This window comes from Microcebus murinus, chromosome 12, assembly GCF_040939455.1.
Source record: "Microcebus murinus isolate Inina chromosome 12, M.murinus_Inina_mat1.0, whole genome shotgun sequence".
NCBI lineage: Eukaryota > Metazoa > Chordata > Mammalia > Primates > Cheirogaleidae > Microcebus > Microcebus murinus.
This window is the reverse complement of record NC_134115.1, coordinates 34,168,586-34,179,168: the sequence shown is the minus strand read 5'-3', so window position 1 is coordinate 34,179,168 and position 10,583 is coordinate 34,168,586.

Below are 10,583 nucleotides of genomic sequence, written 5' to 3'. Positions count from 1 at the left end.
AGGATTATAGGTGTGAGCCACCACGCCCGGATAAGATTTATTATTTTATATATGAGAACATACGATTTCAGCCCCTTCTTGCCTCCTTGGCCAGGGGCCCTTGTGTAGGGCATAACCTGAGCACTCAGAGAGAGTCACTTTTCTATGGTCATGTAGCTGGTTGGCAGTAGATTAGAATTCAACTCACTCCTGAAACCATTGTTCTCAAGCCAGATGAGAAAGGGTCATATTAGACTCAACCAAGAAGCTTTATGAAACTGCTCCCCTCTTCACACTTTCCCACAATATTCTAATATGTACCCCTAATGGCTGTGAATCTTTGCAGAATTCAGCCGTTGTTACTGATTAGGAGAGTGTGGAATTGCCCTCTAGTGTTTTGGGGTTGTAAGGAGTCTGAGAACCACCCCAGTGTATTACTACTTCTTCTATCTGCCTTTCTCTGTCCGAGACTCCAAAAGAAAGCTCTGAGAAATTCTAGCCTCATACCCTTACCAGTATTGCCCAGGGTGACTCCTACTTAATTCTGTAAATTACCTACAAAAAGCATAGAACCTTATAGCAAAAATGTATGGCACTTGGCTGAGGTGTTCTGTTTGACTTCCCTCCAGTCCTCATAGGATCACTTTTTCCTCCCTGGGTTTGGTGCCCCCATTGACCAAACCAGCAGGTGCTTGTGACTCTCCTCAGTGACTAAAAGAGTCAGCACCATCACCAGGATAAAGGCTCTGCAATAGGCTACCCCAGCCACACTCATACCCCAGCTGCTTTGACCATTTTAGTCATCCTGTGACATCTTTTTCTATAGGCTATCACCTATGTAAAAGGTTAAAGAGAGAGGGCTTCTGTGATCTGCATGCCCTTTGAGGACAGGGATGATGTTTTTCTATCTCTGTGCCCCTGGTGCCTAGTGCAGTGTTGAGCACTGACTGAATGGCAAAATAAATGAAAAAGAACAATAGGTTGGTTTTCCCATGATGGCACTTTTCCAGGATAGCCTTGAACCCTACCTCCATAGAAATGGCCCTTTCCCCCAAGTCCTGGTATGCTGTCCTGGTTGAGCTAATAAACAGCAACTAAAGAACTTTTTAAAGTCTAAAAAGCCTTTGAGGTCTAAAGAGATTATCTCCAAAAGTAAGTGTGGGAACAGAACGATGAAGACATGGAGGAAGTGCGTGTGTAGGGGAAGGACAGGGACTTACCAGCACACCTCCTAGCACACGCAGATGCAGTCACTTATTTGCCTACAGTGACTGCTCCTGTCTGGAGGCAATGTTTGAAGACAATAGTACACCTAGTTACTGCCCTAAAACCAAGCCCAGAATTTCACATGAGTCTTTCTCTAATCCTGACATTATCCACCAGGTAAAAGGCAGGTAAATGACCCAATTTGCTATGCTTTACAAATTTCTCATCTATGTCGTCAGCCTCATTCTGTCTTTAGACAAAGAGGGTTGACAACAGGATGTTTGGGTAAAAAAAAAAAAAAAAGAGTTAAAAAGAGAATAATATTCAGAGAGGAAATATGGCAAGTTAACATAGTTACCAACATACTTTTAACATAGTTACAAGTTACCAATCTTATACAAATAAGATTTGAAAACTTTGCTTATTTGATGATTCATTGACCAAAGATTTTAAGGACTTGTTTCAGTTCATAGAGAAAGTTCCCTTGAGGATCCAATATTAAAAGTCAAGTAGAAGATCAAAGATTCCTGCCTTTGGTATCTCTGTGAAGTTACCCTTTAGGACCAGGTACTTCATAGAAGGATAGAACTAGAAGAGAATTTATGAGCCATTTCATTTCAACCCTCTCAGAAATCTGAGGCTTAGAGAAATAAACTGACTAGATTGAAGAATTGTAAGATCTTAGGGTAAGAAGAGGACCTTATATGTTTACCACCTAAGGGAAGAACACCTTCTAGATAAATCTAGATTATCCTGAAAAATGGCAATTTCAGGCTCTATGGATATTTCTAGGAACCAGGAAATTAATTTTCTTTTCTTTTTTTTTTTTTCTTTTTTTCTTTTTTTGAGACAGAGTCTCACTCTGTTGCCTGGCTAGAGTGCCGTGGCATCAGCCTAGCTCACAGCAACCTCAAACTCCTGGGCTCAAGCAATCCTCCTGCCTCAGCCTCCCGAGTAGCTGGGACTACAGGCACGGGCCAACATGCCCGGCTAATTTTTTTCTATTTTTAGTTGTTTGGCTAATTTCCTTCTATTTATAGTAGAGACGGGTTCTCACTCTGCTCAGGCTGGTCTCAAACTCTTGAGCTCAAGCAATCCTCCTGCCTCGGCCTCTCAGAGTGCTAGGATTATAGGTGTGAACCACCACACCCAGCCCGGGACATTAATCTTTGATGAACAGCTCTAGGTGTTAGTGAGTTCTTTCCAGTTCTGGGCCAAATTCAGCTTCAGTGTAACTTGCACCCACTGGCCTTGTCTCATGTCTTCCCTTGATAATTCTTCTCCAAGAGAAATAACAACCACTTCTTCAGGTATTCCTAGTAGATCTAGGAACATTTCCAGCCCCATTGCCATTTTGAGTGCCTCTCTCCAGATCTACTCTCATTTATTAATGTCCTAATGAACAAGTGGGTCTCAGAATAGAACAAAACAGAAGTAGTTGCTAATCTAGACATAGAAGTTACTACAGGACTATTTGTTCCCAGTTCTGAACCAGTGTCCTACTATCAATGCTGCTGAAGTCCTGCTTAGTTTATTTGGCAATTGGATTTCTATTCAACCTGTATTTGTAGTTATGGCACATTTGTAGTTTATGACACTATATTATTTTATATTAAGTCTCTAGAGCTTTTTTATATTAACTGTTAACAAACCAAACTTCTTCCATCTGAAATGTGTGGATCAAAAGCAGGACTGACTTTACATTCTACCTGTTTGGTTTTGACCTAGAGATTTAAAACCTGGAATTTTAAATTAGAAATTCTTCTATCTAGCTTACTATACCTCCCTGCTTTATTAATTATCAGATGTTATAAGCTTATTTTCTATGTCCTCATCCTACTTGCTGATGAGAGGTAAACAAAGAGAAGACAATTTTTTAAATAGTTGTTTTGTCAGCCTATCCTCTTCTTTCAACCATATTAACTTATTCACAAACATACAAATGCAACACTTTCTTATAAGCTGTGATAAAAATCAAGATAGTCTGTATCTATGGCATCTAACTGAGCTACCAAACTGGTAACTACTTAAAAAGAAATGATAAGCGTCTGGATTCGGTTAGCTAAGATTTTGTTGAAAAATTTTGCATCTGTATTCATTAGGGATATTGGTCTGTAGTTTTCTTTTTTTGTTGCATCCTTTCATGATATGAACACTTAATAAAATAGGCATAGAAGGGACATACCTAAAAATGATACAAGCCATATATGACAGACCCATAGCCAACATCATACTGAATGGGGAAAAATTGAAAGCTTTCCCACTTAGAACTGGAACCAGACAAGGCTGCCCACTATCTCCACTTCTGTTCAACATAGTGCTGGAAATCCTGGCTACAGCAATCAGACATGAAAGTGGAATTAAAGGTATCCAAATAGGGGCAGAAGAGATCAAAATATCACTGTTTGCTGATGATATGATATTGTATCTAGAAAACCCCAAAGATTCAACCAAGAAACTCCTGGAACTGATAAATAAATTTAGTAAAGTCTCAGGATACAAAATCAATACACAGAAAGCAGAGGCATTCATATACACCAACAACAATCTAATTGAGAACCAAATCAAAGACTCAATTCCCTTCACAATAGCAACAAAGAAATTAAAGTACCTAGGAATATACTTAACCAAGGAGGTAAAAGACCTCTACAGGGAGAACTATGAAACACTGAGGAAGGAAATAGCAGAGGATGTAAACAGATGGAAATCCATACCATGCTCGTGGATCGGCAGACTCAACATCATTAAAATGTCTATACTACTCAAACTAATCTACAGATTCAATGCAATACCTACTAAAATCCCATCAGCATTCTTCACAGATATAGAAAAAATAATTTTACGCTTCGTATGGAACCAAAGAAGACCCCAAATATCAAAAGCAATTCTAGGGAACAAAAACAAAATGGGAGGTATTAATATGCCAGATATCAAATTATACTACAAAGCTGTAGTAATTAAATCAATATGGTATTGGCACAAAAATAGGAATATTGACCAGTGGAACAGATGTGAGAATCCTGATATAAAACCATCCTCATATAGCCATCTAATCTTTGACAAAGCAGACAAAAACATACGCTGGGGAAAAGAATCCCTTTTCAATAAATGGTGCTAGGAAAACTGGATAACCACTTGTAAAAGGCTAAAGCAGGACCCACACCTTTCACCTCTCACAAAAATCAACTCACGCTGGATAACAGACTTAAACCTAAGGTATGAAACTATTAGAACTCTAGAGGAAAATTCTAGAGGAAACACTCTCCTAGACATTGGCCTAGGCAAAGAGTTTATGAATAAGTCCCCAAAGGCAATCACAGCAGCAACAAAAATAAATAAATGGGACATGATCAAACTAAAAAGCTTCTGCACAGCCAAAGAAACAGTCATGAAAATAAACAGACAACCTACAGAATGGGAGAAAATTTTTGCATCCTACCCATCTGATAAGGGGCTGATAACTAGAATCTACTTAGAACTCACGAAAATCAGCAAGAAAAAATCAAATAACCCTATTAAAAAGTGGGCAAAGGACTTGAACAGAAACTTTTCTAAAGAAGACAGAAGAATGGCCAACAAACATATGAAAAAATGCTCAACATCTCTAATCATCAGGGAAATGCAAATCAAAACCACAATGAGATATCACTTAACTCCAGTGAGAATGGCCTTTATCAAAAAGTCTCCAAACAATAGATGCTGGCATGGATGCGAAGAGAGGGGAACACTCCTACACTGCTGGTGGGACTGCAAACTAGTTCAACCTCTGTGGAAAGCAATATGGAGATATCTTAAAGCGATACAAGTGAATCTACTCTTTGATCCAGCAATCCCATTGCTGAGCATCTACCCAAAAGATCCAATGACACTCTACAAAAAAGACACCAGCACTCGAATGTTTATAGCAGCACAATTCATAATTGCAAGGCTGTGGAAACAGCCCAAGTGCCCATCAATCCAAGAATGGATTAATAAAATGTGGTATATGTATACCATGGAGTACTATTCAGCTCTAAGAAACAATGGTGAATATAGCACATCTTATATTTTCCTGGTTAGAGCTGGAACCCATACTACTAAGTGAAGTATCCCAAGAATGGAAAAACAAGCACCACATATACTCATCAGCAAACTGGTATTAACTGAGCAGCACCTAAGTGGACACATAGGTGCTACAGTAATAGGGTATTGGGCAGGTGGGAGTGAGGAGGGGGGTGGGTATATACATACATAATGAGTGAGATGTGCACCATCTGGGGGATGGTCATGCTGGAGACTCAGACTTGTGGGGAGAGTGGGGGAAGGGCATTTATTGAAACTTTAAAATCTGTACCCCCATAATATGCCAAAATAAAAAAATGTAAAAAAATAAAATTATAAAAATTAACAAAAAGAAATAAGTTGAGCAAGTTACTTAAGTTCTCTACTAGTATAACAAGACATTTGAAAATGCTTTGCAAAATTTAACATATCACAGACATCTAAATTTTATTGTTGTGATTTCTTATTAATGTTGAATGAGATTACATTAGAGTTTACTTGCTTCCTTCTTACTCCTGTTTGTAATGCTTGAGAGCCCATCAGTTCCTGACTCAACCTTGTGACTGGGTTTCTGATCTGCCTTGACCTTCTTGTTGGACCTGCCTCCTCCAAAGCCTGACATGGAGTTACACCCAGATTATGATCCTGTTGTTTCCTCCTATTTCCATTTGCAGTTTCTAACCTGGCCACATATCAGGACTTGTAATGAGGCTCAATTCCCATGTGACAATTCTACCTCTCAACTTGAAGCCTTCAAAGGTGCCCAGCTGAGTGTCCAGCACTCAGGGTACCGAGTTTCTTAGAAGAATGACTGACTGAATGAAAGAAAGACAAAATCCACCTTCAGTCCCTCTTCTGTGCCTTTGCCTATGTTTTCTCTTGTAGGTAGACGAAAAGACAGACGGACAGAGAGACAGATAGATGGATAGTTAGGCAGGTCGATAGATAGATGGGTAGATCAAATGAAATACTATATGTAAAAACAAGTTTTAAATTTTTTTGCTATACCATTTACCCTCATTCAGGGCTGATTTTCAGCAGGTACTCATTGGCATGGCTGCATCATTATAGCAGTTAGAACTGGATGGACAATACTCATCGTCCCAAGCCCCCTTAATGCCCTACCACCACCCTGGCCATCCCCTGGGACCTGCCTCTTCTTCAGGACCCTCAGATGTCCCCACACTCTGACAACCAAAGGAGTAACCCCTGTCTCAACAAGGAGCTTCCAGGATACTTCTCTAGCATTTGGGCCAGTATCCATTCTGACTGGCCAGTGCTCCTGGGCAGGTTGGTAAATTTGTTTGAGTATCAGCCCTCCCCTCACTGCTTACCTAATCCCCACCCATCACAGGAGATCTTCCAGGCTCAGCGCATTTTTCATTCCTTCCCTGCTGTCTCGAGTTACTGCCTCCCAAAGGGAGTTCCCACTCACTGTGTGTGTGATGTATTTCTCCATCTCACTATGAAGTCCTCAACGTAGAGCACATCTAATACATATTCTGCATCCCTCACAGTGCACAGCACTGGCTGGGGGTTCAAGTCCCAAGACAAAATTTGCTAGACCCTGGGGACTAGATGAGCTGCCTTTCCTCGACATGGCCCTGAAAGGGAGGGGCTGCTGTCGGGGTAGCCTAGTGAATCACCCTGTCTCACTGATGAACAATCAGAAAATCGAGGCTCTGGCTAACCTGGGTTTGAACTTTTCATTTTACTTCTCAGGGGATACAGCTGGAGCCCGTCAGCCTGGCATTTTCCCTGATAGCTTTCAAATGTCACATGCCACCACTACACACTCACAGAAGCTGTTAGTTATTCCGTTCCCTTCATTTTGAGAACACTCCGAAAAGTTTCTGTGTTTTGGAAAGACCCCTCTTACTCACCACCCTTGAGTTTTCTACCTTCAAGTTAGAAGTTGTCAGAGACAACTCCCCAGAGCATTAGCCGGAAAAGACTCTCAGCAGCTCGCTCTGTCACATGTCCTTCACATGCTCTGCCGCAGCCCGGTCATGCGTTGCCTGCAGGCCCGCACGACGTTTTGTGAGGCAGACAGGATGCTGGCAACCAAAAACTTTCACTTAGTGCGCTTTTCTTTTAGTTTCTCTTTAGATTCTCGTAAAAACGCAGGTGAAAGTTTGTAACTGACATAAAGGAAAAAACACAAGTTGTGCGTATACAAAATTCTGCCAAAAACCCCATCATGTCTAGCATCGGTGTGACCATTTGATTTGCGATAGGCAGACACTAAAATTGTACAGTATATCAAAAAAAACCTGATGTTTGAATATTATTTTTCAAACTAAAAAATGTTAAATGTTTTTTTTAAACCTTTCAAATATAGGAAAGATATGAAGAAAATGAAAATTGCTCATAGCCTCATGACACTGACAAAGACGATCACTGTTATTACTATTCTAGTTTTACAGTTGGGAAAGCAAAGAAGAGGAAGGAAGGAAAAAAAAGGAAGGAAAATGAGCTTTTAGATTTTAGTCTCAAACTTTAAAAAAAAAAGTTCTGTGGAGGAATTTCCCCAAATTTTGGAAAGAAAGGACAGGTATTCAGATTCCTAATAACACACATTGCCAGAAGTGTCATTGCTGTTTCTGGACAGTGTTTCAAAGGTTAGTAAGTTACAGAGCTTTGGTCTCCACAGAGGAAAAATATTTAAAATAGTATTTTGCTAAAGTACTATAAAACATTACAAACAAATCTTATAAAATAGAGAAAAGAGGGACATCACATACAACACCACCACTTTAACAAAAATCTATTCATATTTTGGTACACTTCTTTCCAGCCTTTGTCCCATTCTCAGTTTTTTCTTATTTATTTGGTATCTTTCATTTATTTTGACTCAACATTGTAATTGAAAGGATATTAATGCAATTGTAACACCCACCTTATTGCTCCACTAATATTTTCTCTCTCTTTCTACACACACACACACACACACACACACACACCGTTTGTTTATTATCTTCTGGGGGATAGGGCTTTTATTGAATCTTGGATAAGGGGAAATGGCTTTTATATTAGTTAATTTGGATTTGAATCCTGACTCTACTACTGTGTGAATTTGGGAAAATTACTAAGCAACTTTGTCTCCATTTTCTCATCTGTACAATGAGGATAACATGCTCCTTGCCCATAGGGTTCTGTGAGGAGGAAAACACATAATGTATGTAAATTATGTTCCAAGCCCGTATGTAGAAACTATTTTTTCATTTAAAAATGATATCATAAAAGTTTTCTATCTCATCTTTATAACTGCCACTTTATGGCCATATAGTAGTCTAGAAAGCAAATACAAAGTACTATTACTGACTCACTTCCATTTTATTTGACAGGTTATTCTCAGTTTTGAACCAACCATACATCAAAAAAATTTTTTTATTTCAGCATATTATGGGAGCATAAATGTTTAGGTTACATATATTGCCTTTGCCACCCAAGTCAGAGCCTCAAGAGTGCCCATCCCCAAGATGGTGCACACCGCACCCATTAGGTGTGAATATACCCATCCCTCTTACCCCCTCCGACCTGCCCGACACCTGATGAATGTTGCTTCCCTATGTGCACATAAGTGTCGATCAGTTAATACCAATTTGATGGTGAGTACATGTGGTGTTTATTTTTCCATTCTTGGGATACTTCACTTAGTAGAATGGGCTCCATTTCCATCCAGGAATGGAATGTACAAGAGGTACATACTGCAAAATTTAACATGCCACAGAAATCTAAATTTTATTGTTATGATTTTTCTAGGTCATCTATAATAGTATTTTGTGAGATAAGTTTCAACATAAACTTGAAAGAAAATTGACACAATTTTTGTCACAAAATTGACATGATTTATTGATTGAACTCAACACATTTATTAAGGAGAAAGGAATTCATGTTTCTTGGGTGATTCTTATGTGCTCAGTGTTTATTTTCATTTACTTCTCCCAATAATCCTGTGAGAAAAGTATTATTATTATATACAGATGAAGACATTGAAGCTCTAAAAAGTTAAATAATCTGTTTAAAAGATTAAATTACTAAGTAAATAGATCACATAACTAGAGAGTAAGTGGGGAGGGAGGAGAAATTTAAACACAGACAAAATCCAAAGAATGGGCACAGGAAGCACTATGATTTAGAAGCAAAACTTGAGAGTAAGCTAAGCCATGAAAACTTAAATTACCATAAAGTACCATTTCTTTCTTTCTTTTTTTTTTTTTTCCCGAGACAGAGTCTCACTTTGTTGCCCAGGCTAGAGTGAGTGCCATGGCATCAGCCTAGCTCACAGCAACCTCAAACTCCTGGGCTCAAGCAATCCTCCTGCCTCAGCCTCCCAGGTAGCTGGGACTACAGTCATGCACCTCCATGCCCGGATAATTTTTTCTATATATATTAGTTGGCCAATTAACTTCTTTCTATTTCTAGTAGAGACACGGTCTTTCTCTTGCTCAGGCTGGTTTCGAACTCCTGACCTCGAGCAATCCGCCCACCTTGGCCTCCCAGACTGCTAGGATTACAGGCGTGAGCCACTGTGCCCGGCCTATAAAGTACCATTTCTAAAAAAAAATGTTGAATTAGTACAATTGCATTTAAAAAATATCCAATGCTGGAAGGATGTGCTGGTAGCAAATAGATCCTTTTCAAAAGCAAGTTGACAATGTGATTCAAGAGCCTGAAAAGTGTCCCTACTCTTTGATTCCATAATAACTCCCTTTTCAGGTATCCATCCTAGCAAAATTAGGCGTAAAAAGACATGCTTTATCTGAAGTAGTATGATATGTCACTTAGGGCATGGGACTAGATAATCTGAAGGGTATTAAAGGGACTCTTTGTGGGCTGAGTGCAGGGAATGCTAAGGAATAGTGCAGTACCCCAGGACTGACAGGAACAGGGTGTGTTTGTGTATGTGTACGTGTGTGTATGTGTGTGTGTAGGGGGGAGCACTTAGGCACCCAGGCCTGAAAAAAGGAGGGAAGGGAGCAATTACTGGACCCAGAGGCAGAGGGAGCCATGCTGCGGAAAGGGTCATTGGACAGTGACCCTGCAGAGGGAGAGCCTGGGAAATAAAGGCCTCAACATGACCCTTCTCCTATCCTCTGATCTCCTGCCAGTGTCCCCTTGGCTGATGCCCATCAGAAGCCAGAGGGCAAGGGAAAGCATTGAGACGGTCCACACGAGTCAGCCTGTGGGGCACAGAGCAGTCTGGAGAGCAGATCTGGAGGATACCCAGCACAAAAGTTTTAGCTAAAATGGCAAAAAATCAGTAGTACCTTCCATCAATGGGGGGAATGGTTAATTAAACTTTGTCCCAGCTGCCCAGTGAATATTATACAGCCATTAAAATGGTAACTAGG